This window comes from Trichechus manatus, unplaced genomic scaffold, assembly GCF_000243295.1.
Source record: "Trichechus manatus latirostris isolate Lorelei unplaced genomic scaffold, TriManLat1.0 scaffold00257, whole genome shotgun sequence".
NCBI classification, from domain to species: Eukaryota; Metazoa; Chordata; class Mammalia; order Sirenia; family Trichechidae; genus Trichechus; species Trichechus manatus.
In genome coordinates, this window is record NW_004444193.1 from 991,703 (window position 1) to 1,019,393 (window position 27,691).

The 27,691-nt window shown below is 37.7% G+C and overlaps 1 protein-coding gene across 5 annotated transcripts in view; it reads left to right on the forward strand.

Moving 5' to 3' along the window:
* Positions 1–27,691, forward strand: part of WDFY3 (WD repeat and FYVE domain containing 3) — a 278,975-nt gene that overhangs the window by 20,194 nt on the left and 231,090 nt on the right. For all 5 annotated transcript variants that reach the window (XM_023724712.1, XM_023724716.1, XM_023724713.1 and 2 more), the window contains exon 2: positions 24,801–24,900. The gene's annotated coding sequence lies outside the window, so the exon portion shown is untranslated. The remainder of the gene's footprint in view (positions 1–24,800; positions 24,901–27,691) is intronic.

Here is a 27,691-nt window from a genome sequence, read left to right on the forward strand (position 1 = left end):
GGCGTGGTGCTTCTGCCTAGACCGCCATCTTGCCGGAGTCCTGATCCTGCCTTCTATTTGGAACAACGTTCCTGACATGTTGAAACCCATTTGAAGTACTGCAGTAGAGTTTTAGAATGGCTTTTCTCTTCTGCTTAAGTAGAAGCTGATTAGTCACTTGCTGGTAACCATATGCTGAGGGTTTCAGTATTCTGAAGAAATACTGTTAACGGGTGGGAAGACAAATTTTTCTGTGAATTCTTCATTTAATAATTATAAATCATTTGCATAAGTAAAGCCCACATTTGGTTTCTTTTCTTTCTTTTCTTTCATGACACTAGCATGGTAGTAATCATGGCATGACACAATGCCTGCTGGTGAGAAGTGGATAGAGAGGACCGGTAGAATGAAGGGGGAGGGGTGCAGTTGTGCTACATTGGTTGTTAGTTGCCAGGTGAGTCTGTACCTACTCATGGCAGCCCCATGTGTGCAGAGTAGAACTGCCCGTAGGGTTTTCAAGGCTGTGATCTTTTGGAAGCAGATTGCCAGGCCTGTCTTCTGAGGAGTCGCTGGGTAGGTTTGAACTGCCAGACTTCTGGCTAGTAGTTAAGTGCTTAACCATTTGCACTACCCAGGGACTAGGCCTAGATTCAGTATTTTTCCTGTGCCAAACTTGCCTGGATGGACTAAATGTTACCTTTTGCTTGTATTTTGCATTTCTTGACCTGTAGTTTTCATATCTCTTTGTTTGGTTTTAGCTTATGATGTTCATTCCTCTTCTAAAATTATAGCTTGTCCATGAAAAAGATGGTTTTCTTACAGCTATCCAGCAAGGTGATAAAACACAATCTTTTTATGATTAATATTTTACCTCTAAATATATGACAGGGTCTCTGCTTTCGTGATTTAGGAACATCAAGTGTAATTTCAGGATTAAGTTCATTATGAAACAGGTTCTTTATTGGCTTGTGAAAAATAGTGGCATTCCTGATCAGAAAACAGCTTGGTAAGTAATTGGTTTTGTGCACTTGCGGAAAGCATGAGAAACATTGTAGTGTTTGTGTGTGTATAATTAAGACCCTCCCCCCAGCCCTGGTTTTTGTTAATTGAAGTTTGCACACTTAAAACTTCTACTACCTAGAGACTCTACAGTTTTGATTTTTAAAATTGGAATGTACATATGTTATTTTTCTCTTGAGATCCTCATTTTTAAACTAGTTTAAAGAGAAAATTCTACATGTGGAAATAGAAACAAAGTAAAAATAGACAACTCAAGACCTCAAATCTGCAATGAACTTGGCTTTTATTTCCATGTAGTGTTCGTGAGTTTAACTTGGCTTCAATGCCAAGTTCTTGCTATAAAAGGAAAATTCTTCCTGTGAGCTCATTTATCGCCTTCTCCTTTAGTATATAGCCAGCGGAGTTGGATACTTTATTTTAATGTTGGCCATGTACTTTGAAGGTAGTACTGTATCAGTTTATGTTGGACTGAAAATTTTGTTGTGATGGGCTTTAAATCTAATTCAGTGCTGTGTTTCAGGAATAATATTGAATCTTAAATGGTTTATTTTTAATTGGTTATTTTATTATCTTTATGCCTTTTAAAAGGTTTCTAATATATATCTTTAAATTTTTATTTTTAATAATTGCCTTTAGTTGACAAAACTCCAAAAAAACCTGTAAATATCAAATTTATAATAAATACTGATTGAGTTGTTTTACCAGCAAGATTAATGTTAAAGCAAGCAAATTTTTGGCTGTTTAATTGATACTGCACTTTGGTAGAAGATTAGAGAAATTTGAAAATCATGAAAACAAAAAATGAAATGTTTCCTGTACCTGCTCACAGAGGAAATACAAAGAATGAATACCCCAATTATTTATATAATCTAGTACATGATTCTTTAATTTCATATTAAATTTCACGTATATTTTAGTTTCAGAAATTATCTACTTTATGAAACCCTTAGAAGCCTTAAAAGAACAATAAGACCTCTCGAACCAAATAAGAACAGTGAGCTGAATTTTGACATACCTGACTCACATGTTCAAGGAGGGGTAACGGAGTACCCTGTTAGTCCTTTTATCTTGGGAAAAAACAATAGAACTATGCTTGATGTAGCAATAAAAAGTGTTAGACATATAGAAAGAGTTGAGTTTATCAGTTATAAATTATTTTTAAGGTTTTAAATTAGATGAATTAGAATGATAAAAAACCGCTTATGCTTTCATTATAATTGACTTTATAGTCCTAATTTTTTTTAGGACAGTTGAGATTTTCATTTCCAGAGTGTTCATGATTTTTTTTCATTTAGAAGATATGCCATATATACCAATACGATTTTTATTTTGTCTAAATATTTTTATTTTACTGTGATTATTCTTTTTTAGAGTTCTTGAGATATTAATAAACTTTAATTTCAAAATCAGTCACAAAATACTGCCTTATAGCTTCTTAATATCTATTTATTCTGCCTGCTACTTTTTGTCCTTGTTAACATATTTCAGCCGTCATCTTACCTAACCTGGATGGCTGCAATTTCCTCTTCCTTGTGTGGCTTAGAGTAGGCTACTTTGGAAACCTTTTCTATACTGCTGCAAGAGTCATCTTGGTAGAATGCAAATCTGATTTTGTTATTCTACTTTTGGAAATTCTCAGTGTCTCCCTATTGCCTTTAGGGAAAGCTCCTTCAGGGTATGGCATAGAAGACCTTGTATTACCAAACTGGTGCTTATTTATATCTCTGGTGTCATCGTCATCACCTCTGCTTTCCTCACTCCCAGCATGTGTGTGTGTTTGTATGTCTCTATATATAATTATTTATCTATGTCTATATTTATATATATGGAGCCCTGGTGGCGCATTGGTTAAGTGCTTGCTGCTAACCAAAAGGTCGATGGTTCGAACCCCAGTTGCTCTGTAGGAGAAAGATGTGGCAGTCTGCTTCCATAAAGACTGCAGCCTTGGAAACCCTATGGGGCAGTTCTGCTCTGTCCTGTAGGCTTGCTATGAGTTAGAATCAACACGATGGCCAAGGGTTTGGTTTTCTTGGAGTGGGTGTGGAGATATATATATCTACACACACACACACACACACACACACACACGTATGGAGGTATATGTACCTCCACACACACACACACACACACACACACACACACACACGTATGGAGGTATATGTACCTCCACACCCACTCTTTCCTTCCAAAACAACTTCTCCTCCCCTTCTCCTTTTGAAATCTGAGATTATGTTCTAGGTATTCAGGTAGGATCTTGTGTTTTCCTTGTTAGAGCACTTGTGCTGTATCACCAGACTCCTTGTTTGTATCTCCTCTATGACAGTATCTTATTTTCCACTGAGTATTTGGGGCCTCACAGGGGTATTTTTTAAATGAATGAATGTATGTTAATTACCTATTGCTATGTTGCAAGCTACCCTAAAACTTAGTAGCTGAAAAAAACAAGCATTGGTTTTGTCACATTTCTGTGGGCCAGAATTTCATGAGTGGTTTAGCTGGTTGGTTCTGGCTTAGGATGTCTCATGAAGTATAGACCAGAAGTTGGCTAGGGCTGTAGTCATCTGAAGGCTTGACTGGGGCTAGAGGATCCACCTCCAGGATGTGTCACAGGGCTGTTGGCAGAGGGCCTTAGTGTCTTGCTGTCTTGTGGCAGGAAGTCTCAGGTCCAGTTCACATGGGCTTCTTCATAGTGCTGCTTGAGTGTCCTCATGACAGGGCAATTGGCTTCCCCCAGAGTAAGTGATCTAAGAGAGGGAGCAAAGAGGAAGCCATAATGCCTTCTATGACCTAGGCTCAGAAGTCACACATGGTCACTTCTGCCCCATTCTTTTTCTTAGAAACCAGTCACTATGTACAATCCCAATTAAGGAGCAAGTAGTTAGGCTCCACCTTTTAAGGAAAGTATATCAAAGAATTTGTGGATGTATTTTATAATCAACATAGAATGGAAGAATTAGTTTGATTTCTCCTTGGGCCTGACTAAAATAGATCATTTTCCCTTTTTAAAAAATACATTTGTCTACATGGAAATAGTTAAATTTTTCTAAAAAGTATGCTTTTGTTAAAATATTCTACTTGCTTTTCATGTTAAAAAATAACCAGATTGCATATAAATATACTTATGTAATTGAGCTAAATATATAAATAATCATAATTTTATTTAACTTTTTCACTTAGATTCTGGAAATGAAATAATGAAGTCATATCTTAAGTTCTGTATTGCCTATCACAGAATTTATTGCTTTGAGGTTGTATGTCTTATAAAAAGGAAACATCTTTTAATGAGCTGGATTTATACACTGTAAAGTGAAAAAAATCACAAATAGAGTCTTTTAAACTTGCAATCTAAAATATAGTTTAACTATGTAAGAATTAGTCTTTTTAGTCTAATATTAATAATTTTCTTGTTCAAGAAATATTCAGACATTTTACTGGGTACTGAGTATCTACTGGTAAACAGAACAGACATATTCTTGTCCACTTGGAGCTCATCATGATCTTGGTGGAGAGCTAGGTAAGAAACAGATAAATATTTACTCATAGTGAGACGTGTTCTCTACGGAGGAAATAATGAAGGTGAAGTGCTGGAAGATTATGAGAAGGTAGTAGGAGAGGGTTTTCAGGAGAGGTGGCCTTGAAGCTGAGAATTTAGGGAGCCAGCCCTGTAAGGAGCACACAGGATAAGGAGTGGCCCTGCGGGGTGAACAGTTGGTGGGTAGGAGGAGTTGAAAAGATGCCTGGACATGTCAAGGGAGAAAATTGGAATGAGGTTTGAGAGGCAGAAATTTATCTGATTAATCAGAGTTTGAGGGACCAAGATAAGGATTATGGATTTTATTCAATACATACTGAAAGACATTGAAGGGTTTTGAGCAGAGAAGTTTCATACCATGGTTTGTGTTACACCTTCTATTCCCTTCCCCTTAAAAGGCACTCTGGCTGCAAAAAACAAAATAGGCAGGAGAGGAAGTGGAAACTAAGGAGGCCCTTGCAGTAGTCCAGGTGAGAAGATGATGCTAGCTTGGACTAGAGTGATGGGAGAGTAGTGGATGGATTTGAGATCTAGTTTGTAGGTAGAACCGATAAGACTTAACAATAAGACAATGAGGAGGTGGTATACCGAAGACAATACCAGGTTTTTGGCTTGAGCAGATGGGTGAATGGTAATATTCTTAAATGAAATTAGAGGTCAATGAGAGAGGAAGTTAGGATTTGTACATGTATTAATCTGGAGATGTCTGCAAGTCATCTAGTGGAGAGGTCAGAAAGCAGTCAGTTTTGAAATCCTGGAGCCCAGAGACTTGAGAGGAGATAGATAGATGGTATTTAAAGTCATGGAGTGGATGAGATTCTTTCTAGGAAGGGAACAGCCCTGGCAACTCCCAACTTTTAGAGTTTGTATAAATGGGCACATTGCTGCTTATTTTATTTAAAACAAACAAACAAACAAAAAAACCAGAAACAAAATCTGCGGCACAGAAACTTTAGTTCATTTAATGTTATTATAGAGAGCCCTGGTGCCACAGTGGTTAAGAGCTTGGCTGCTAACCCAGAGAGAGGTCTGGAATTCAAACCTAGCAGCTACTCCAAGAGAGAAAAGACCTGGTGATACGCTCCCGTAAAGATAACAGCCTAGGAAACCCTATGGGGCACTTCTACTCTGTCCTGTAGGGTCACTATGAGTCAGAAGTGACTTAATGGCATACAGTGTTAATATGGGTGTATTAATATATTAAAAATATGTTCTTTATGAAAATTCTGGCAGCATTGTGGTATATGAGAGAGACAGAGGTTTTTATTTCCACTCTGCCGCTTGTTGAATGAATAACTAGGCTTCTTACCAAACCAAAAACCAAACCAGTCCGGTTGCCGTCAAGTGATTCCGACTCATAGTGACTCTGTATGGGACAGAGTAGAACTGCCCCACAGGGTTTCCAAGGAGCTGCTGGCGGTTTCGAACTGCTGACCTTTTGCTTAGCAGCCAAGCTGTTAACCACTGCACCACCAGGACTCCGGCCTTTGACCAGCTGCGTGATTTTGGAAGTTTTCCACTCTGAACCGGTCTCTGTCTGCTAAAGGGAGTAAGAGCAAAGTTGCTTTTAAGATTGTTGTTGTTACTTGCTGTAGAGTCTATTACGACTCATGGCGACCCCATGCATGCAGAGTAGAGTTGCTGCATAGTGTTTTCAAGGCTGTGACCTTTTGGAGACAGATCACCAAGCCTGTCTCCTGAGGCACCTCTGGGTGGGTTTGAACTGCCAGCCTTTCGGCTAGCAGTTGAGCACTTAACAATTTGTACCAGATGGATTAATTTATCTGAAGCATCCAGAACAGTGTCTGCTACATAGTAAACACTCAATATTTTCTTTCCCCTTTTTTTGCTCTTAATTTTTATATGTACGCCTGAAAGCAAGAGAGCCACCTTGAAAGAGAAGTGATATATTTAATGCAAATATGCCTCTTGCTCGTATCTGTTATGTGGAGATGTATGTGTATGTATCTCGCATAAATACGTGTTTGTTGTAGCATAATTGTTTAAATAGAGAAATACCCGAAAACTACTCTTTCCTAATTGTTCATAATGCTATTTTTGTTCTGCTTTTTTCAGTGTCTGTCATATATATATATATAAAACTCCGTTGCCCTCAAAGGAATTTTGTTTCTAAAAATCATGAAACATCAAGATAAAGGCATGTTTGGAAATATTTTTGAAGTCTAATGATTAGGAGACTAGATTAAAACAGTATTGTAATAAAATTATTTCTATTCTTACATGTTAACACTGTGTAATTATTAATGTAGAACTCTTAATTGCATATTAAATTGTTTGTTTAACAATTTAATGTGGGATATAAAATTGGACATTCCCATTACTTTGAAGACAAGGATAAAATGTTTAATTGGAAGCTGTGAGGTCTGGTTCTAATTGTCCCTCTCTTTTTCTCTCTCTCTCTCCTCTATGTCAATAAAAGTAGTGACTCAGTGTACTCTTTTCATGAATTTTGTAGAAAATATTTTAAACTTTTACATTTAAATCATATAATCCTTAAGGTTTTCCGTTACTTTGAAATATGTGATTATGTGTTCAATAATACCAAAGGGAGAACATTTATTCACAGGTATTACTTCAATTTTCTGTCAATTTCATAATATCTAAATATCTCAGCATTACAGATATGTATCTAAACTGAAAAAATAGATGCTTTCCTGAAAAGTTACTGGAAAAAAAATCATGCCTTTGATTTGTTTCCCAGTGAGAAAATTTTACATGTCAACTAAATGTACAGAGTACGGCTACCAATGTTTTGGAAAAACCTGACATTCTCTGTAGAATGGGGCTCAGAGTGGATCAACTTTCTTAGCTTGTTTACTTTAATTCAGTCCTCTGCCTTGACTGGCAGGGCAGTTACTGGCCTAGTAAAGAACATACAGTGATGAAATTAGTGCCTTACATGTGGGACTACGCACCAAACCTTACTTCTTTCTTCTATTAATATTTGCCCTAATAGGTATTGGCAAAGTGTTACAGAGGAACCCTTTATCCCTTCCACTACCCTGGGATGAATTGAGAAATTCTGTCCAGTAGATGAAACACAGCGCTGTTGCTATTTGTTTATGAATTTATGTCATTATGGAATGACATGCCATGTTTCATCAATTCTAAGATACTCATTTTTTGTCCCATTTTAAGATCTCTGAGGCGAGACTGCATCTTATAACAGATATGATAGGATGTCATTGTGTCTTTTTTTTTAAATTGGCAGGTTTTTTTTTTTTTTTTTTTTTGGTGTTCTATAAAATAATGGTAGTCATATAATTTGTAGTAAGGAGCACTGGAGGTTCTGTGGTTAAGCACTTGGCTGCTAACCTAAAGGTAAGTGGTTCGAACCCACTAGCCACTTAGAGGGGGAAAGATGTGGCAGTCTGCTTCCATAAAGACTTACAGCCTTGGAAATCATATGGAGCAGTTCTACTGTGTCCTATAGAATCGCTATGAGTCAGAATCGACTCAATGACAGTGGGTTTTGGATAGTGTCTTGTTGTTGCTGTTAGCTGTTAGGTGCCCTTGAGTCGGTTTTGACTCGTAGCAACCCTGTGTACAGCAGAACGAAGCACAGCCCGGTCCTGCACCATCCTCACGATCATTGCTATGCTTGAGCACATTGTTGCAGTCATGGTGTCAATCCATCCCTTTGAGGGTCTTCCTCTTCTTTGCTGACCCTCTGTTCTACTAACCATGATGTCCTTCTCCAGGGACTGGTCCCTCCTGATAACATGTCCAAAGTCTCACCATCCTCGCTTCCAAGGAGTGTTCTGGCTGTACTTCTTCCAAGACAGATTTGTTTGTTCTTTTGGCAGTCCATGGTATATTCAATATTCTTGCCAACAGCATAATTCAAAGGCATCAATCCTTCTTCGGCATTCCTTATTCATTGTTCAGCTTTGTATGCATATGAGGTGTTTGAAAACACCATGGCTTGGGTCAGGCGCACCTTAGTCCTTAAAGTGACATCTTTGCTTTTCACACTTTAAAGAGGTCTTTTGCACCAGATTTGCCCAGTGCATAACGTCTTTTTGATTTCTTGACTGCTCTGTCCACGGGTATTGATTGTGGATCCAAGTAAAATGAAATCCTTGACAACTTCACTCTTTTCTCCGTTTATCATGATGTTGCTTATTGGTCCAGTTGTGAGGATTTGTATTTTGTTTATGTTGAGGTACAATCCATACCGAAGGCTGTGGTCTTTGATCTTCATCAGTTAGTACTTCAGGTCCTCTTCACTTTCAGCAAGCAGGGTTGTGTCATCTGCATAATGCAGGTGGTTAATGAGTCTTCCTGTAATCCTGATGCCCTTTCTTCTTCATATAGTCCAGCTTCTCAGATTATTTGCCCAGCATACAGATTGAATCAGTATGGTGAAAGGATACAATCTTGACGCACACCTTTTCTGACTTTAAACTCTGCAGTATCCCTATGTTCTGTTTGAATGACTGCCTCTTGATCTACGTACAGGTTCCTCATGAGCACAATTAAGTGTTCTGGAATTCCCATTCTTCAAAATGTTATCCATAATTTGTTATGATCCACATAGTTGAATGCCTTTGCATAGTCAATAAAACACAGGTAAACATCTTTCTGGTATTCTCTGCTTTCAGCCAGGATCCATCTTATATCAGCAGTGGTATCCCTGGTTCCACATCCTCTTTTGAATCAGCTTGAATTTCTGGCAGTTCCCTGTTGATGTACTGCGGCAACCGTTTTTGAATGATCTTCAGCAAAATTTTACTTGTGTGTGATATTAATGATATTATTCAGTAATTTCTGAATTTGGTAGGATCCCTTTTCTTTGGGGTAGGCATAAATATGGATCTCTTCCAGTCTGTTGGCTGGGTAGCTGTCTTCCAAATTTCTTGGCGTAGATGAGTGAGCACTTCCAGTGCTGCATCTGTTTGTTAAAACATCTCAATTGGTATTCCATCAATTACTGGAGCCTTGTTTTTGCCAGTGCCTTCAGTGCAGCTTGGACTGCTTCCTTCAGTACCATTGGTTCTTGATCATATGCTGCCTCCTGAAATGGTTGAACATCAACCAATTCTTTTTGGTACAGTGACTCTGTATATTCCTTCCATCTTCTTTTGATGCTTCCTGTGTTGTTCAGTATTTTGCCCATAGAATCCTTCACTATTGCAATGCAAGGCTTGAATTTTTTCTTCAGTTCTTTCAGCTTGAGAAATGCCAAGTGAGTTCTTCCCTTTTGGTTTTCTAACTCCAGGTCTTTGCACATGTCATTATAATACTTTATTTTGTCTTCTCCAGCCGCCTTTACTTCATCATTTCTTCTGTTTGCTTTAGCTAGTTGACATTCAAAAGCAAGTTTCAGAGTCTCTCCTTACATCTGTTTTGGTCTTTTCTTTCTTTCCTGTTTTTTAACAACCTCTTGCTTTCTTCATTTATGATGTCCTTGATGTCATTTCACAACTCACCTGGTCTTCGGTCATTAGTGTTTAATGCATCAAATTTATTCTTGAGGTAGTGTCTAAATTCAGGTGGAATATACTCAAGGTCATACTTTGGCTCTCATGGACTTGTTCTAATTTTCTTCAGATTCAGCTTGAACTTGCATAGGAGCAATCAATGGTCTGTTCCGCAGTCGGCCCCTGGCCTTGTTCTGACTGTTGATATTGAGCTTCTGCATCTTCTCTTTCCACAGGTGTAGTTGATTTGATTCTTGTGTATTCCATCCAGCAGCGAGGTCCATGTGTATAGTCGCTGTTTATGTTGTTGTTGAAAAAAGGTATTTGCAATGAAGAAGTCGATGGTTTTGTAAAATTCTATCATGCGACCTCTAGCATTGTGTCTATCACCAAGGCCATATTGTCCAACTACTGATCCTTCATCTTCATTTCCAGCTTTTGTCTTCCAATCAACAGTAATTATCAGTGCATTCTGATTGCATATTCTGTCAGTTTTAGACTGCAGAAGTTGGTATAAATCTTCAATTTCTTCACCTTTGGCCTTAGTGGTTGATGTGTAAATATGAATAATAGTCCTATTAACTGGTCTTCCTGGTAGGCATGTGGATATTATCCTATCACTGAAAGCATTGAACTTCAGGATAGATCTTGAAATGTCGTTTTTGATGATGAATGCAACGCTATTCTTCTTCAAGTTCTCATTCCCTGCATAGTACACTATGTGATTGTCTGATTCAAAACGGCCAATATCAGTCCATTTCAGCTCACTAATGCCTAGGATATTGATGTTTAGGTGTTCATTTCATTTTTGACGATTTCTGATTTTCCTAGATTCATACTTTGTACATTCCATGTTCTGATTATTAGTGGATGTTTGCAGCTGTTTTTTCTCATTTTGATTCGTGTCACATCAGCAAATAAAGGTCCCAAAAGCTTGACTCCATCCACGTCATTAAGGTTGACTCTACTTTGAGGAGGCAGCTCTTCCCCAGTCATCTTTTGAGTGACTTCCAGCCTGATGGGCTCATCTTCTGGCACTGTATCCGATAGTGTTCCACTGCTATTCATAAGGTTTTCACTGGCTAGCCAGGTCCTTCTTCCTAGTGTGTCTTGGTGTGGCAGCTCAGCTGAAACCTGTTCAGCATTGGTGACCCTGCTGATACTTGAATACTGGTGTCATAGCTTCCAGCATCACAGCTACATGCAAGCCCCCACAGTACGACAAACTGACAGATACATGGGGAGGGTAGTATCTTAGATTTCATGAAATATGGTAGCTCTTTAACTGCTAGTTTGTAGCCATAGAATATATTTGGTATTTATTTATGCTTATGTAAAGTAAGAATGAATTTTTAAAGATCAGATCATTTATTGTATTTGTTCTCTAATTGGTGATGTTAAGTATAGCACAGTGATCAGCAAACTTTCTGTAAAGGGACAGATAATAAATATATTAGACTTTATGGGCCATAATTTGCATCAGCTAATGCTATTTTCCTGATGTAACAGCAGGAATGAGTAGCTGTAACAGGGATTGTAATGGCAGGTACTCACAACTCTGCTGTTATATCAGGAAAGAATACAAATGAGCATGGCTATGTTCCAGTAAAACTTTCTTTTACAAAAACTAATGATAGGCTGAATTTGATCCACAAGATGTAGCTTGCCAAACCAAAAGAACCTGAACTTGTTGCCCTCAGGTTGATTCCAACTCATAGCGACCCTATAAACGTATAATGATCAAGTCATTTATGGAACATTCATTCTCCAAAATATTCCTAGATCATTTTTGTGCCTTTGCTCATATATTTTATAGAAGAATTTTCTGTTTGTTCCCATTAGTTGCTTGATCCATTCCATCCCCCTGAGTCTAGTCTCAAGGTCATCATACCTAGGTCCTAGAACCATTAGATTATTTTTTCTTTCCTCGTATGGGTGATCTTTGGTTTAAGTTTTGCTACCCACTTTAATACGTGATTTGTCTGTTTGTGGTTTGTTTGTTACTCTGTAGACAAACTATTAATGGATTAATGAGTCAAAGGTTTTTTTTATACTGTGACTGAGAATAATAGTTTATTTTAATTCAGTCCTCTGCTTTAGTTATCAGGGCGGGTACCAGAAAAGTTGGCTACTTTGGATCTCTCCTGTGAGCAGTGATGATAATGATAATTGTGATAATGAATTTTTATTCTTACATAGGTGCTTTGTAATTCCCAAGATTTATTATTTTATCAAATATGAGGGATAGCATGTTGAAGTTGAGTATGAGAGTCAGCATAATGAAGTCCTGAGGGGCCCTGACGGCACAGTGGGTGAAAGTGAGTGTTTGGCTGCTAATCCAAAGGTCTGAACCCACCAGCCACTCTGCGGGAGAAAGATGGAACAGTCTGCCTCTGTAAAGATTACAGCCTTCGAAACCCTCTGTGGCTGTTTTACTCTGTTCTTAGGGTCTCTATGAATTGGTATCGACTTGACAGCAATGGCTATTTTTAAGTGTAGAGCCAGACAGCTTGGTAAATTCTAGGCCCTATCACTTAACTAACCTTGTGACCTCGGACTACTTAAATCTCTCTGTGCCTCAATTTCCTCATCTGTAAAATGTGAATAATTATAGAACTTTTCTCAATGTGTTGTTGTGAGGATTAAATGAGTATTTAGAACTTGCTTGTCTCTACTTGAGTGTCATAAAATAAATAAAAACATGATTCTAAGCATAAGATATGTGGTATTTAGAAATATATCTATTACTATTGAATTTAATGAAGTTGGAGTAATGTGCCATTTAAAATGATAAGCATAAAAGGAGCTCATATGAATGATGTCTTCTCCTTTCTTACTTTGGGCATATTTAAAGTACTTTTTGTGGAGGAGCCCTGGTGGCACAGTGGTTAAGGGCTTGGCTACTAACTGGAAGGTCAGTGATTTGAACCCACCAGCCTCTCTGCATCCCTATTAAATGAAGCAGAAAATTTCAGATACTTTCATAAGACCAATTTTTTCTATGTTCCTTAGGAAAGAGTTAAAATATAACCACCAATTCTTAACTATCATATATTCCACTGATTCTAAGTCCTATTAATAAAAAAGAAAGGATCTACAGGAACCTAAAAGTTAATATTTATATTAGTAGGAGCTTTCTCAAAGTAAATACAGGAAACTGAATTAATTACAGTGGGAAATTCGGAGTAGAAAGCTAAACTAGAGAATTTTGAATATCATATTTGGATTTTAAATATAAAAATATAAACAAATTAGTTAGTGGTCATTATAGACTACTAAGGAACTCTTATGGCGCAGTGGTTAATTACTTGGCTGCTAACTGAAAGGTCAGTGGCTGGAACCCATTAGCCACTCCACAGGAGAAAGATGTGGCAATCTGCTTCCATAAAGATAACAGCCTAGGAATCCCCATGAGGCAGTTCTACTCTGTCCTGTATGGTCACTATGAGTCAGAATTGACTCTACGGCAACGGGTATTTCTCTGTGTTTCCTTCATGGCAGGTATCTAGTATCTGGCTCTCAGTGGATGTTAATGGGAATTTGTATTTTTGTCTCAAGGGACCAATTTTTCATTCTTCTAATTTCTGTAAGACCTATTTTTTATCTGATTTAGAGAAAGTGGTCTGTAGCTCCCTGAAAAATATGTTGTTTGTTATCCCACTGTATATGAAGATAATTATGAATTGTTCTTAAGGCCTTTCTGTGAGCCGTCATTTTATTTTAAAGGATGTCTCTCTTCTGCATAATTTCCTTTACTCTCAGTGCTTCCTAGTTATATTTCTGATAGGGAATGCTGTAATTATTTACAGCTATATTTAACTTTGTTAAATTTCATAATTGGTTGAGTTAATAAGTGACATAGTAAAATGTGAAAAGATAATCATACAATTATGCAGCAATCTTGGCCTCATTTGTCTTATATCATGACTTGTGAGATAGTGCCTTATTTTGGTTTTTAATAGTAACAAGACAGTACCTCTTCAATAGTACTTTCATGTTTGCCTCTGTTTTCTTTTTATAACTATTAGGTTGAACCATATAAAATTACTGCTATTCTACCATTTTTGACCTAATGAAAATGGCAGTTTAAGTTGATTCAGCCTAATAAAAAGCAAGACTTTTTTCCAAAAGTCATCATATTTTTTTGTGACTTTGTTTGATTTCAGCAATTTGTGACTTTCATTCATTCAGTAGCATAATTAACTTTTTTCATCTTTAAATGTTAATAATAAATGTCTTCCGGAGACTTTGAGGACTGTCAAGTGGTTGGTTAGAAGGTATTTGTTAATATTCTGATGTGCTGGCACCAAGTAAGGGGCTTTAAATAACTGTCATGGATTGAATTGTGTCCCCAAAAAATATCTGTCAACTTGGCTAGGTCATGATTTCCAGTATTGTATGATTGTCTACCATTTTGTCATCTGATGTGATTTCCCTATATGTTGTAAATCCTATCACTATGATGGAATAAGATGGATTAGCGCAGGTACATTGATGAGGTCTACAAGATTAGATAGTGTCTTAAGCCAATCTCTTTTGAGATATAAAAGAGAGAAGCAAGCAGAGAGACAGGGGCACCTCATACTACCAAGAAAGCAATGCTGGGAGCAGAGCATGTCCTTTGGACCTGGGGTCCCTGCGCTGAGAAGCTTCTTGACCAAGGAACAGTGGATGACAAAGACCTTCTCCAGAGCCAACAGAGAGAGAAAGCCTTCCCCTGGAGTTGGCACCCTGAATTCGGACTTCTAGCTTAATGGACTGTGAGAGAGTAAACTTTCTTTGTTAAAGCCATCCACTTGTGATATTTCTGTTATAGCAGTACTAGATGACTAAGACAAATACGTTATCTCTAATCCTAACGCAACTAAGATTTGAACCCTATTTATGACCTAGTCTTGGAAGTTACATGGTATCACTCCTTCACATTCTATTTGTTGGAAGTGCGTCCCCATTCAAGGCGAGTGGAGTTAGTCTACACCTTTTCTTCAAGAAGGAGTATTAAAGAATTTGCTTACGCTTTAAAACTACCACAAAGCTAGAGACTTTTTTTTTGCTGTTTATTTTTTTAATTATTTTTTCCTTTTTTTATTGTATTTTAGGTGGAAGTTTACAGCACAGATTAGTTTCTCATTCAAAAATTCGTACACAGATTGTTTTGTAACATTGGTTGCAATCCAGGCACTCTCCCCCTTTCCCTTATTACCCTGGGTTCCCTATGTCCATTCGTCTAAGTTTCCTGTCCTTTTCTGCCTTCTTGTCTTTGCTTTTGGGCAGGTGTTGCTCATTTGGTCTCATGTAGTTGATTGAGCTAGGAAGCATGGTTCCTCACGTGTATTATTATTATTATTTTTAATAGGCCTATCTAATCTTTGGCTGAAAGGTGGACTTTGGGAGTGGCTTCAGTTCTGAGTTAGCAGGGTATCCAGGGGCCGTAGTTTTGGTAGTCCCTCCAGTCCCTATCAGACCAGTAAGTCTGATCTTTTTTTGCGAATTTGACTTTTGTTCTGCATTTTTCTCCCACTCTGTCCAGGACCCTCTATTGTGATCCCTGTTAGACCAGTCAGCGATGGTAGCCAGGCACCATCTAGTCATACTGGACTCAGTCTGGTGGAAGCCGTGATGGTTGTGGTCCATTAGTCCTCTGGACTAATCTTTCCCTTGTGTCTTTGGTTTTCTTCTTTCTCCCTTGCTCTCGAAGGGATGAGACCAGTGAAGTATCTTAGATGACTGCTCACAGGCCATCCTTGTCTTGTTCCTGTTCTCAGGGAAATGCTTTCATCCTCACTCTGTTGAGAATAATGTTGGCTATTGGTTTTGTATAGATGCACATTATTATGTTGAGGAATTTCCCTTCTATTTGTATTTTATTGAGAGTTTTTATCAGGAATGGGTGTTGAACTTTATCAGATGCTTTTTCTGTGTCAATTGAGATGATCATGCGATTCTTTTATTTATGTGGTAGATTATGTTGATTGATTTTCTAATGTTGAACCATCCTTGCATACCTGGTATGAATCCCACTTGGTCATGGTGTATTATTTTTTTGATATGATGCTGAATTCTATTAGCTAGAATTTTCTTGAGAATATTTGCATCTATTTGCAGGAGAGATATCAGTCTGTAATTTTCTTTTTTTGTAGTGTCTTTGCCTGGCTTTGGTATTAGGGTTATACTGGCTTCATAGAATGAATTCAGGAGTATTCCTTCCTTTTCTGTGTTGTGAAATAGTTTGAGTAGTACTGGTGTGAACTCTTCTCTGAATGTTTGGTAGAATTTTCCAGTGAATCCATCTGGGCCGGGGCTTTTTTTTTTTTTTTTAAATTTTTTTTTCATTGTACTTTAGATGAAGTTTTACAGAACAAGTAGTTTCTCATTAAACAGTACACATATTGTTTTATGACATTGGTTAACAACCCCATGACATGTCAACACTCTCCCTTCTCAACCTTGGGTTCCCTATTACCAGCTTTCCTGCCCCCTCCTGCATTCTAGTCCTTGTTCCTGGGCTGTTGTGCCCCATTAGTCTCATTTTGTTTTATGGGCCTGTCTAATGTTTGGCTGAAGGGTGAACCTTGGGAGTGACTTCATTACTGAGCTAACAGGGCAGCTGGGGGCCATACTTGTGGGGTTTCTCCAGTCTCTGTCCGGCCAGTAAGTCTGGTCATTTTTTGTGAGTTAGAATTTTGTTCTGCGGTTTTTCCAGCTCTGTCCTGGACCCTCTGTTGTGATCTGGGCCAGGGCTTTTTTTGTTGGGATTTCATTACCTCTTAAATCTCTTCTCTTGTTATGGGTCTATTCAGATTTTCTAGCTCAGTTTGTATTAGTTTAGGTAATTAGTACATTTCTAGAAATTTGGCCGTTTCCTCTAGGTTTTCAAATTTGTTGGAGTATATTTTTTCATAGTATTCTGTTATCCTTTTTATTTGGGTCTGTTGTAATGTCCCCCATCTCATTTCTTACTTGGGTTATTGCTTCCTCTCCTGTTTTTCTTTTTTAAGTTTGGCCAGTAGTTTATCGATTTTGTTGGTCTTTTCAAAGAAGCAAGTTTTGGTCTTGTTGATTCTTTCTATTGTTTTTCTTTTCTGTATTTATTTCTACTGTAATCTTTATTATTTCCTTCTGGTGGCTGTGGGCTTCTTTTGTTTTTCTCTGTTTGTTCGAGTTATAGGACTAACATTTTGATTTTTGGCCTTGGTTTTTGATGTTTGCGTTTATTGCTATAAATTGACCTCTGGGCACTGCCTTTGCTGTGTCCCAAAGGTTTTGTTAACTCTTCATTCTCATTTGATTCTAGGAATTTTTTTTATTCCCTCTTTGATTTCCTTTATTACTCAGTTGTTTTTAAGCAAGGTGTTACTTACTTTCCATGTATTTGCTTTTTTTACTTTGCTCTTCATGTTTTTGATTTCTATTTTTATGACATTGTGATCAGAGAAGATGTTTTGTATTATTTTCATGTTTTGGATTTCGAGGGTTGCTTTGTGGCCTAAAATGTGGTCTATTCTGGAGAATGTTCCACGTGCATTGGAATAAAATATATACTTTGCTGCTCTTGGGTGAAGTGTTCTGCATGTATCTGTGAGGTGAAGTTGGTTGATTCTGGCCTTTAGATTTTCTGTATCTTTGTTAAGTTTCTTTCTAAATGTTCTGTCCGTTACGGAGAGTGGTGTGTTGAAGTCTCCTGCTACTATTGTGGAATTGTCGATTTCTCTTTTCAGTGCTGTTGGAATTTATGTGATTTGAATCCCTGTCATTGGGTGTATAGACATTTATTAAGATTATGTCTTCTTGGTGTATTGTCCCTTTAAGCATTATATAATGCCCTTCCTTGTCTTTTATGGCTGATTTTGTCTTAAAGTCTATTTTATTTGAAAAATAGTATTGCCACTCCTGTCCTCTTTTGGTTAAGTGTTTGCTTGGTATATTTTTTCCAACCTTTGATTTTTAATATATTTATGTGTGTCTGTTGTGTGTCTCTTGTAGAAAGCATATTGATGGGTTATGTTTTTTTTTAATCCATTCTTCCATTATGTGTCTGTTTACAGGCACGTTTAAGCCATTTACATTCAGTGTGATTATCGATATGTATGAGTTTCTTTCTTTCATAGTGTTGTGCTTTTTTTTCAGTGCTAATGTTTTTTTTTGTTCCTGTTACTCTCTTATGCTGAGTTCCTTATGTTTGTGTATTTTATTTTCTTTTGTTATTATAGGCAGACTCTGGATGGTGGCAGGCCAGTAGCTCTCTCGCTGAGTGGCACAGCACAGTCCTTTGGAAAGGGGTGGGGTGGTGAATGGGGCTAGGCGGGAGGGAGAAAGGAAGAAAGGGGAAAAAAAGTGGCAGGGCAGGAGCCAGCGGGTGGGGGTGGGGTGCACCCGGTGTGACAGCAGGCTGGTGGCTTTCTAGCCAAGCATCACAGCACTGCCTGTCAGGAAGGGTGGAGCATGGTGTACAGGGCAGAAGGGTGAGGTTTGGGAAAGCATGTTTCTCTGATTACCAGGTGCGGTGTGTCTCCTGTCGGGAGCTCTGTGGAGTTGCCCTCCTGTACTCCCAAGATGGCGAAGCTCTGCCATGTTAGTTGTCAGGTGACCTTCACTCCGTATCTCTCCTCATTCTGTTTTCATTCAGTTTCTTCTTCTGTTTGGTGTTTCATCTAGTTCTTTATACCTTCATTTGATGCGTTTCAGGACTGATACTTGCATCTGTTTTACTTAGATTTTTGGGTCTTTGCTGCAGAGGGATGGCATGGTGCATCTGTCTAGGGTGCCGTGTTGGCTCTGCCAGGTCACTAGAGACTTTTTTACGTACTTTCTATAATAATGAAAGATTTGTCCTTTAAAAGAGTTTCTTCTCGGTGATATTGATACAAACCGTGTATGGAAGAACAATGGTCACTCCTGAGTTCTTTGTTTTCCAGATTTTAACTTGAGACATGGTCTATTAATTATGCACAGTGGAGGCAATTAGCCTGAATGTTCTTGCTGTACAAGGATCTTAATCTTCTGGTTTTTCATGTTTAATTTTTTAACCTATTTTATTGGATTTTCAAAACAATGTAACTAATTTATAAGTTGTTTTTATTGTTGGTTTTGTGAAAGCACTAAACCATCCTTGTTTTTTCTGAAAATAATTTTGTATTTACCAGGTTTATTCTTTTGATTAATTCAGAAAGCGGTTAGTTTACAGACTGCTGATGGTCAAACTGTAGCTCTAGGTGCCCGAACAAAAAATTGCAGGTCATCTACAGAGCTAAAACATACATGACAGGAGTCTTTTGGGTATGTGCCAGAGTTTCTTGACAGCCTGGAGATGTGAAACAGCTTTGAAGGCAAAGTAGGAAAACTTGAATCTGTAAAAAGGGCTGATAACTATGATATAAACCACCCCTTTATATTTATGGCTAATCCAGAGTAGAATGGAGATATTCTGAGATAACTTGAATTGCAGTATTGCTGCATGTAGTATGTCATATTTGACAGGTTAAATATTGCATTCAGTACTTTATATCCACCTTCAGATAGCACCTGTCAAACAGTATGCAGAAAAATCAGGGAGAAATACCGAGACGGTTTATTGATTTAATGCCCTCTACAGACTCAATGATAAATCCAGGAATCAAGGTTTTATTCTTGGGAATAGAATCCAAGAGTATAGTGAATTGGTTTCCAACCCAGACCGTAATTTCTAATCTGTTCTTCATTGTTGAAGTGCCCTGAATTTTTAGAGAATGTTCCTTGTTAGTTTATTGGGTTATTTAAACTCTTATTGTTTTTTTAATTTTTATTTTTAAATTATCATACAATAACATTGACCTTTTTTGGTGCACAGTGTGATACATATGGTGTAACTACTACTACAGTGAATATACAGAACATTTCCATCACCCTCAAAAAGCTTCCTCTGCTATCCCTTTATAGTACCTTTCCCACACCTATATCCCCTGACAACCACTGATCTGTTCTCCATCACTATACTTTTGTCTGTTCAAGAATGTCATTAAATGGAATCACACACCATGTAATCTTCTGAGATTGGTTACTTACACTTAGCATAATTCCTTTGGTATTCATCCAAGTTGTTTTGTGTATCAATAGTGCATTCACATTTACTGCAGAGTTGTATGGATATACCATGGTGCCTGTGTCCATTTATCTGTTGAACATTTGGGTTTCCAGTTTTTGGCAATAATGAATAGAGTGCTATAAACTTTCATGTACAGGTTTTTGTGAGTGTAAGTTTTCATTTCTCTAGTGCAGCCATCAGCAAGTTTTTTTCCTGTAAAGAGTTATAAAGGAAGTCCTTTTCAGCTTTGCTGGCCATAAGATCTCTGTGGTAATTACTCAATTCTGCTGCTGTAGCATGAAAGCAGTCATAGACAATAGAACAGTAAGTAAATGGATGTGGCTATGTTCTGATAAAAACCTTATTTATAAAAACAGGAGGTGGGCTGGATTTGGCAGCCCTGGTGGTTAAGTGCTCAGCAGCTAACCAAAAGGTATGTGGTTCTAACTCACCAGCGACTCGGCAGGAGAATGATGTGGCAGTCTGCTTCCCTAAAGATTTACAGGCTTGGAAACCATATGGGGGCAGTTCTGCTTTGTCCTGTAGGGTTGGTATGAGGCGGAATTGACTCGACAGCAATGGGTTTTTTTTTTTTTTTTACAGTAGTTTACAAGGAGCCCTGGTGGTACAACAGTGAAGTGCTCAGCTGCTTACCGGAAGGTTGGCAGTTTGAACCCACTCAACAGTTCCAAGGGAGAGAGACTTGACAATCTGCTCTTGTAACAGTCACAGCCTAGAAAACCCTATAGGGCAGTTCTGCTCTGTCACATGGGGTCAGTATGAGTCGAAATCGACTCGACAGCACACAACAACAACAATAGTAGTTACAGAGTCCCTGGGTGGCGCAACAGTTGAGCTTTTGTCTAGTAGCTGAAAGGTTGGTGGTTCACACCCTCACAGCATAAATACCTGTGAATGGGATTGCTGGGTTACATGATAAGTGTATGTTTAACTTAAAAAAAACAAAAAACCCCTCAAATTATCAGTTTATTAATTTTTAAATACTTAGTCTAATAAAATTTAAATTATGGAACGTTACTGAACCCAAACTTAGAGTTCACACAGCAGACTCACATAATTCATGATAAAACAGGCTTTGGTTTTTGTCTTTCATTGAAGATTGTTGCCCTCTACTTCTATTTGTATTCATATGTGGTCTTTCAGCTTGGATGGATCCTTCCTTTCCAGAAAAAGTGTTTACCCCCCTTTCAGTTGTTTTTATTTGGGTTAGTTAAGTTATGGTGGGACATTTCAGAGAGGTTGCATCTTTCATGGATGAATTAACAGGACTGAATCAGGCTTCTAGGTTTTTAAAATTAATTATGCAGTTAATTTTATCCTAGCGATTGAGTGTAATTAGACAGGCATCCATCCTATGATGGATGGCATGTGGTCTATTTAGAAACCTGTTTTTTTCAGTGCCAAATCCAGGCTGTTTATCTATGAAGGGAGCTCTTCTTTTGTTTCACGTAAGTTACTGATGACAACTTAAATGTTAACTCTTAGGTTTATACCCTAATGTCTTTGGAGTTCTTCTAAGAAACAACATCTACCAGATACTGTCACAAGGTTGTTGTTTTTGCTTATTTTGTCTGTAGGATGCAGAACTAGCTTTCTACAATTAGTATTTTGTTTGATTTCCATTGCAAACAAACAAGGGTATACCAAGTTCATGAAGTTGGAGATGAATTTGGAGTGAATAAAGAAAAACAGGTATATGTATTTCTGGTTAGAGTTAAAAATTAGTTTTTCTTCTCTGAAAAAATAAAGAAAACAGTGAAGCCCTAGGACCATGACAACATTAGGGACATAGGAAGAACGTTTTGTACTAATAATATTCCCGCTTGTCTTGATGAGATGGTTGAAAGATTGTGTCTGTGGGTGGAAAGTCCTATGTTGATATAATATGCTCTCTCTCTCTTTTTTTTTTTTTTTTTTGAGGTAACTGTTTGGAAAATGAATTCTTTCCTATCTTCTGGGGCCTTGTTGTTGTTGTTAGGTGCTGTCAGGTCAGTTCCAGCTTGTAGCGACCTTATGTACAACAATGAAACACTACCTGGTCCTGCGCCATCCTCACAATTGTTATGCTTGAGCCCATCATTGCAGCCACTGTGTCAGACCATTTTGTTGAGGGTCTTCCTCTTCTTTGCTGACCCTCTACTTTACCAAGCGTGATGTCCTTCTCTAGTGACTGCTCCCTCTTGATAACATGTCCAAAGTATGTGAGATGAAGTCTTACGATCCTCCCTTCTAAGGAGCATTCTGGCTGTACTTCTTCCAAGACAGATTTGTTCATTCTTCTGGCAGTCCATGGTGGAGTCAATATTCTTTGCCAACACCGTAGTTCAAAACCATTAATTCTTTTTCTGTCTTCCTTATTCATTGTCCAGCTTTTGTATGCATGTGAGGTGATTGAAAATACCATGGCTTGGGTCAGGTGCACCTTAGTCCTCAAAGTGACATCTTTGCTTTCTAACACTTGAAAGAAGTCTTTTGCAGCATATTTTCCCAGTGCAATACATCTTTTGACTGCTGCTTCCATGGGCATTGATTGTGGATCCCAGTAAAATGAAATTCTTGTCAACTTCAGTATTTTCTCTATTTATCATGATATTGCTTATTGGTCCAGTTGTTAGGCTTTTTGTTTTTTTTTATGTTGAAGTGTAATCCATACTGAAGGCTCTAGTGTTCGATCTTCTTCAGTAAATGCTTCAAGTCCTCTTGACTTTCGCCAGGCAGGGTTATGTTATCTGCATAATGCAGGTTGTTAATGAGTCTTCTCCAATCCAGATGCCGCTTTCTTCATATAGTCTGGTTTCTTGGATTATTTGCTCAGCATACAGGTTGAACAAGTATGGCAAAAAGGCTTAGGCATTGGCAATTAATTGTAAATAGTCTCCTTTTAGAATCAAACAAAAATCATAGATCATCTTCCTAGAGTATATGTATATCCAAAAGTTAGCATGTAGTTTCAAGGGTTTATTTACCTCTAAGCCACTACTGCCTACCTAATATTCTTTCTGCTATGCTAGAAATGTTCTCTAATGCTGCTGTTCAATATGGTAGCCACTAGTGACTGTTGAAGGAACCCTGGTGGCACAGTGATTAAGCACTTAGCTGCTAACCAAAAGTTTGGTGGTTTGAACACACCAGCTGCTCTGTGGGAGAAAGAAATGGTGGTCTTCTCCTGTAAAGATTACAACCTAGAAAACCTTTACTCTGTCACATAGGATTGCTATGAGTTGAAAATCGACTCAACAGCATTTAACAACAACAGTCACTATTAATGGAGCCTGGGTGGTGCCCGCAGTTTGCGATCACCTGCTAACTGAACAGTTGGTAGTTGGAACTCACCCCAGCAACTCCACAGAAGAAGAGGCCTGGCGATCTGCTTCTGTAAAGATTACAGTCAAGAAAACCCTACGGAGCCAAGAAGACCCTACAGTTCTACTCTGTAACACTTGGGATCAAAGACTTGATGGCAGCTAACAAGTGGCTGTCGAGCCCTTGAGATGCGGCTAAGTACAACTGAGGAACTGGATTTTTAAATTTAATTTAAATTAATTTCAGTTTAAGTTTAAATAGCCACATGTAGCTTAGTGGCTGTTTTCTCTATGCACTCTAGTCTACCCACCAAAAACCAAACTCACTGCTGTCGAGTTGATTCTGACTGATAGTGACCCTTTAGGGCAGAGTAGGACTACCCCATAGGGTTTCCAAGGCGGTAAATCTTTACAAAAGCAGAGTGCCACATTTTTCTCCCATGGAGTGGCTAGTGGATTTGAACCGCCAATCTTTCAGTTAACAGCTGAGCACTTAACCACTGTGCCATCAGGGCTCCTCCACTCTAGTTAAGACTACCTGTAAAAGAGGTTTTGTGAGTGCCACTTGTTGAGAGTTTATCTTGTTCACTTTCGATATTTTACAGCCGAGCAGTAGTCATCTGCCTCTTCGGTTGTCGGTAATCAGTTTTGTTCGTCTCTAAATTTGTAACTCCCTTATAATTCTGGGTGATTTAAAGGAGTTTTTAGCGTTTGATCCTGTCTGTTGCATAGTGCAATCCAGAGCAGGTTTGTCCTGGGCTATTAATTAGGCTTATTCAAAGAATGTGCAGTGAATGCCTATGAAGTGCTGCACTGTGGGATTTCTTTGTCCTGCATTAGGGACACTCCGGGACTGTAGAGCCACGCTTGCCCAAGAACTTTAACAGTGTATTTCCCACACTTGAATATTATTTAGTAACAAGATAAAACAATTAAGGGTGACTTCCATAAAACCTAGTAATGGCATTTCTATGGCAGTGATTCTCAACCCTGGATGCACATTAAAATCAACTGGAGAACCTTTAAAAACCATGCTCAGGCTTCAGCCCCAGAGTCTCTGAATTGACTTGGGGTTGGGGAAGTCATAAGAAGCCCTGGTGGTGCAGTGGTTCTGCGCTTGGCTGCTAACCAAAAGGTTGGCAGTACGAACGCACCAGCCACTCAGCGCAAGAAAGAGGTGGCAGTCTGCTTCCATAAAGATTACAGCCTTGAAAACCCTATGGAGCAGTTATACTATGTCCTATAGGGTCACTGGGAGTCAGAATCGACTCAACGGCAGGGGGTTTGGGGAAGTCCTGGGCCTCAGCGTCTTTTTTTTTAAAAGTTCTTCTGTTGATTGAAAATGCCTGTCATATGGGATAATTAGGGGACCTGGGCTACCTGTATTCAGTAAAATATTCTAAATTGGAGACTAATTCATAACCTTTTTCTCTCCTTTCTAGTTGGAGCCCAGATACCAAGTCTTGAGTAAATTACCATCAGGGGAATGGGCCCTATTGTGCTCACACATTCAGAACCTGTAATCCAAGGAATGCCCTAAAGGTCAGTGTATGGGAAGACAAAGTTGTGGGATTTTTTTAATCTTCACTACCATTAAATTTATTGGTAAATTAAGAATGTAAAGTACTTGTGAGTAGAAATGGCTTTTTAAATTGACTTGATTTATAGTATTACCATTATGTATTTGATTACTATAATATCATTTTTGGGAAATGTAATCTGTATCTTCACAAGAGTTATGTATTTCTACTAGGCTATTTAAAGGAGTATATGTATATTATATGTGCACCTATATGCTTATACATGTCTAACATACTTTTGTAAAGATATTCAAGAAATTAGTAATGATGATTGACTTTAGGGAGGGGAACTAGGGCCCAGTGGTGGGATATTTACTTTTACTGTGTGTTCTTTTCAGTATGTTCTTTTTTTTTAACCCCATGCATATAATAAATTTAAAAAAAAACTTTTTAAATTGCTTAGTTTTTGTAAAGTTTTATAAATATGCTTTTTAGTTTTTACTGTTCAGTCTTTTCAGTCATCACAGTTGTTGACATTGAGAGTTTCTACTTATTATATGGTATAGTACTTCTTGGTTTGGATAAGTTATGTAGTGTGTATATCTGTTTTTTCCTCCCCTGAATGCAAGTCCTGGGTTTTTATGTTGCTTTACATCTTCTCATGGTCCTTTTATTTCACTATGGCCAAATTTTTCTCTTTTGTTCTCTCCCACTAATTCCTATCCTTTTATTTACTAACTTAATTAACAGCACTACCATACTTTCAGTCACCCAACTGGAAATCTGAGTCTCTTCAGCTCTTCCCTTTCCTTCATCCTCAAAGATAACCAGTTTCCAGATTGTTAATCATCGGTTGGTAGCATTTCTCGTATTCTTTCATACCGCTACTCCTACCCCCTACCCCCAATGGCACTGCTTTTATCACTGAAGGAGCGTTAAAATACATACTTTCTACACTTCACACTATGTTTAGAAACATTTTGTCACCACATGTTACTCTCCTGCTTAAAAGACTTAGCATGTAAGGCCTTTTATGATCTGCCTCTGTACATCTTTTCAATCCAAGCCTCATCTCCAGCTTTTCCTCATATGGACCCTGTGTTCCAACCATTCCAAACTACTTGCAGTCTTGCACAACGACCTGCACCATGTTTTGTGCTTTCTATTCTGTATACATATGCTCTGTCTGCTAGAAATAAGGTCTTGCCCATTTTCAGCCTACTGAATTTCTATTCAGTTTCTAAGACTTAATTCAAATGTTACCTTCTTGAAAGTACCAAAAAACTAAACCTGTTGCTGTCGAGTCGATTCCAACTTACAGAGACCCTATAGGACAAAGTAGAACTGACTCATAGGGTTTCCAAGGAGTGGCTGGTGGATTCGAAGTGCCAACCTTTTGGTTAGCAACCACCGCACCAGCAGGGCTCCTCACCTTCTCTATTGGGAGTTAAATGCTTTGTCCTCTGTGTTCCCATAGGGTCTTGTTTATTTATTATTTTTTTTATTATAATGCTTATCACATTGCTTCTATTATATTTCTTAACCATGAGCTCCTAGAAGGTAGAATGTATTCTAGTTGTCTTTCTATTACTAGTATCTAGTAGAATAACTGGATGCAGAGAATGTTACTAAATGAACAAGAAAATAAAAATGAACACACAAATTTTTTGTACTCTTTGTAATGAACTGATCTCACCAATTCAATGTTTTTGATAATTTAGCAAGAACGAAACTGAATTTTACATATTTTAAAGAAAGTCAGTGGTATAATTGAGGTTGAGGAAAATGTTCATCTTTTTAAAACTGCTGATATTTTAAAAGTAACTTCAGATGATTCAGAACTATATTTTGCATGCAATTCATTTATATCTATATGGGAAATAAAAGACATTTTTTTGCTCTTATATAAAGCAAAAACCATAGTAAACCTTTATCAACATAGCCAGAGCTTATGTTTTTGAAAATAATAATGATATATTTATTTAACATGTATTCTGTTATTTTGATGTTTTACTTATTCTCTCATTACTGTATATTCAGTTGGGTATTGGCATCTCTTTACTTTTTATCATTTCTTGAGTATAAGGATCCTGGTAGATATTCACTGTAGTTTCCAATTTTATATTCCAATTTTTAATATACATTTAAAGCTGATTCTCTACTAATCTTTTTAATAGAAGCTATCAGCTTATAGATTTTGATGGTCTAGAATTTCTCAAATGCTAATAAATAGGAAAATCTAGAGATTGAAATAGAAAATCTAGAGATTAAGAAGTTTAAGTCCTACCTTATATTCCAATTTTTAATATACATTTAAAGCTGATTCTCTACTAATCTTTTTAATAGAAGCTATCAGCTTATAGATTTTGATGGTCTAGAATTTCTCAAATGCTAATAAATAGGAAAATCTAGAGATTGAAATAGAAAATCTAGAGATTAAGAAGTTTAAGTCCTACCAATCTTACTTAATGAGTTTCTAAATTTATCTACAGTAGATAAGGAAGAAGATTTCATCTTCAAATGATCTTGCTTGTCCCTTAGCCTGGAATTTTTTTCCCTTAGAAACACTTATGGATTGGTCTCTCATTCATTTCAGGTTTCTGTGCTGATGTTGACTCCGTAGAGAAGTGTTCTTTGATCATGCGGTCTAAATAGCAACCCTGGTAGCATTCTATTTTCTTTTTTTTTTTTTATTGTTGTATTTAAATGAGGTTTACATTTCAAGTTAGTCTCCCATATGAAATTTTTTTTACATACATTATTATGAGACCCTAATTGCTCACCCCATTCTGCGACAGCACACTCCTCCTTTC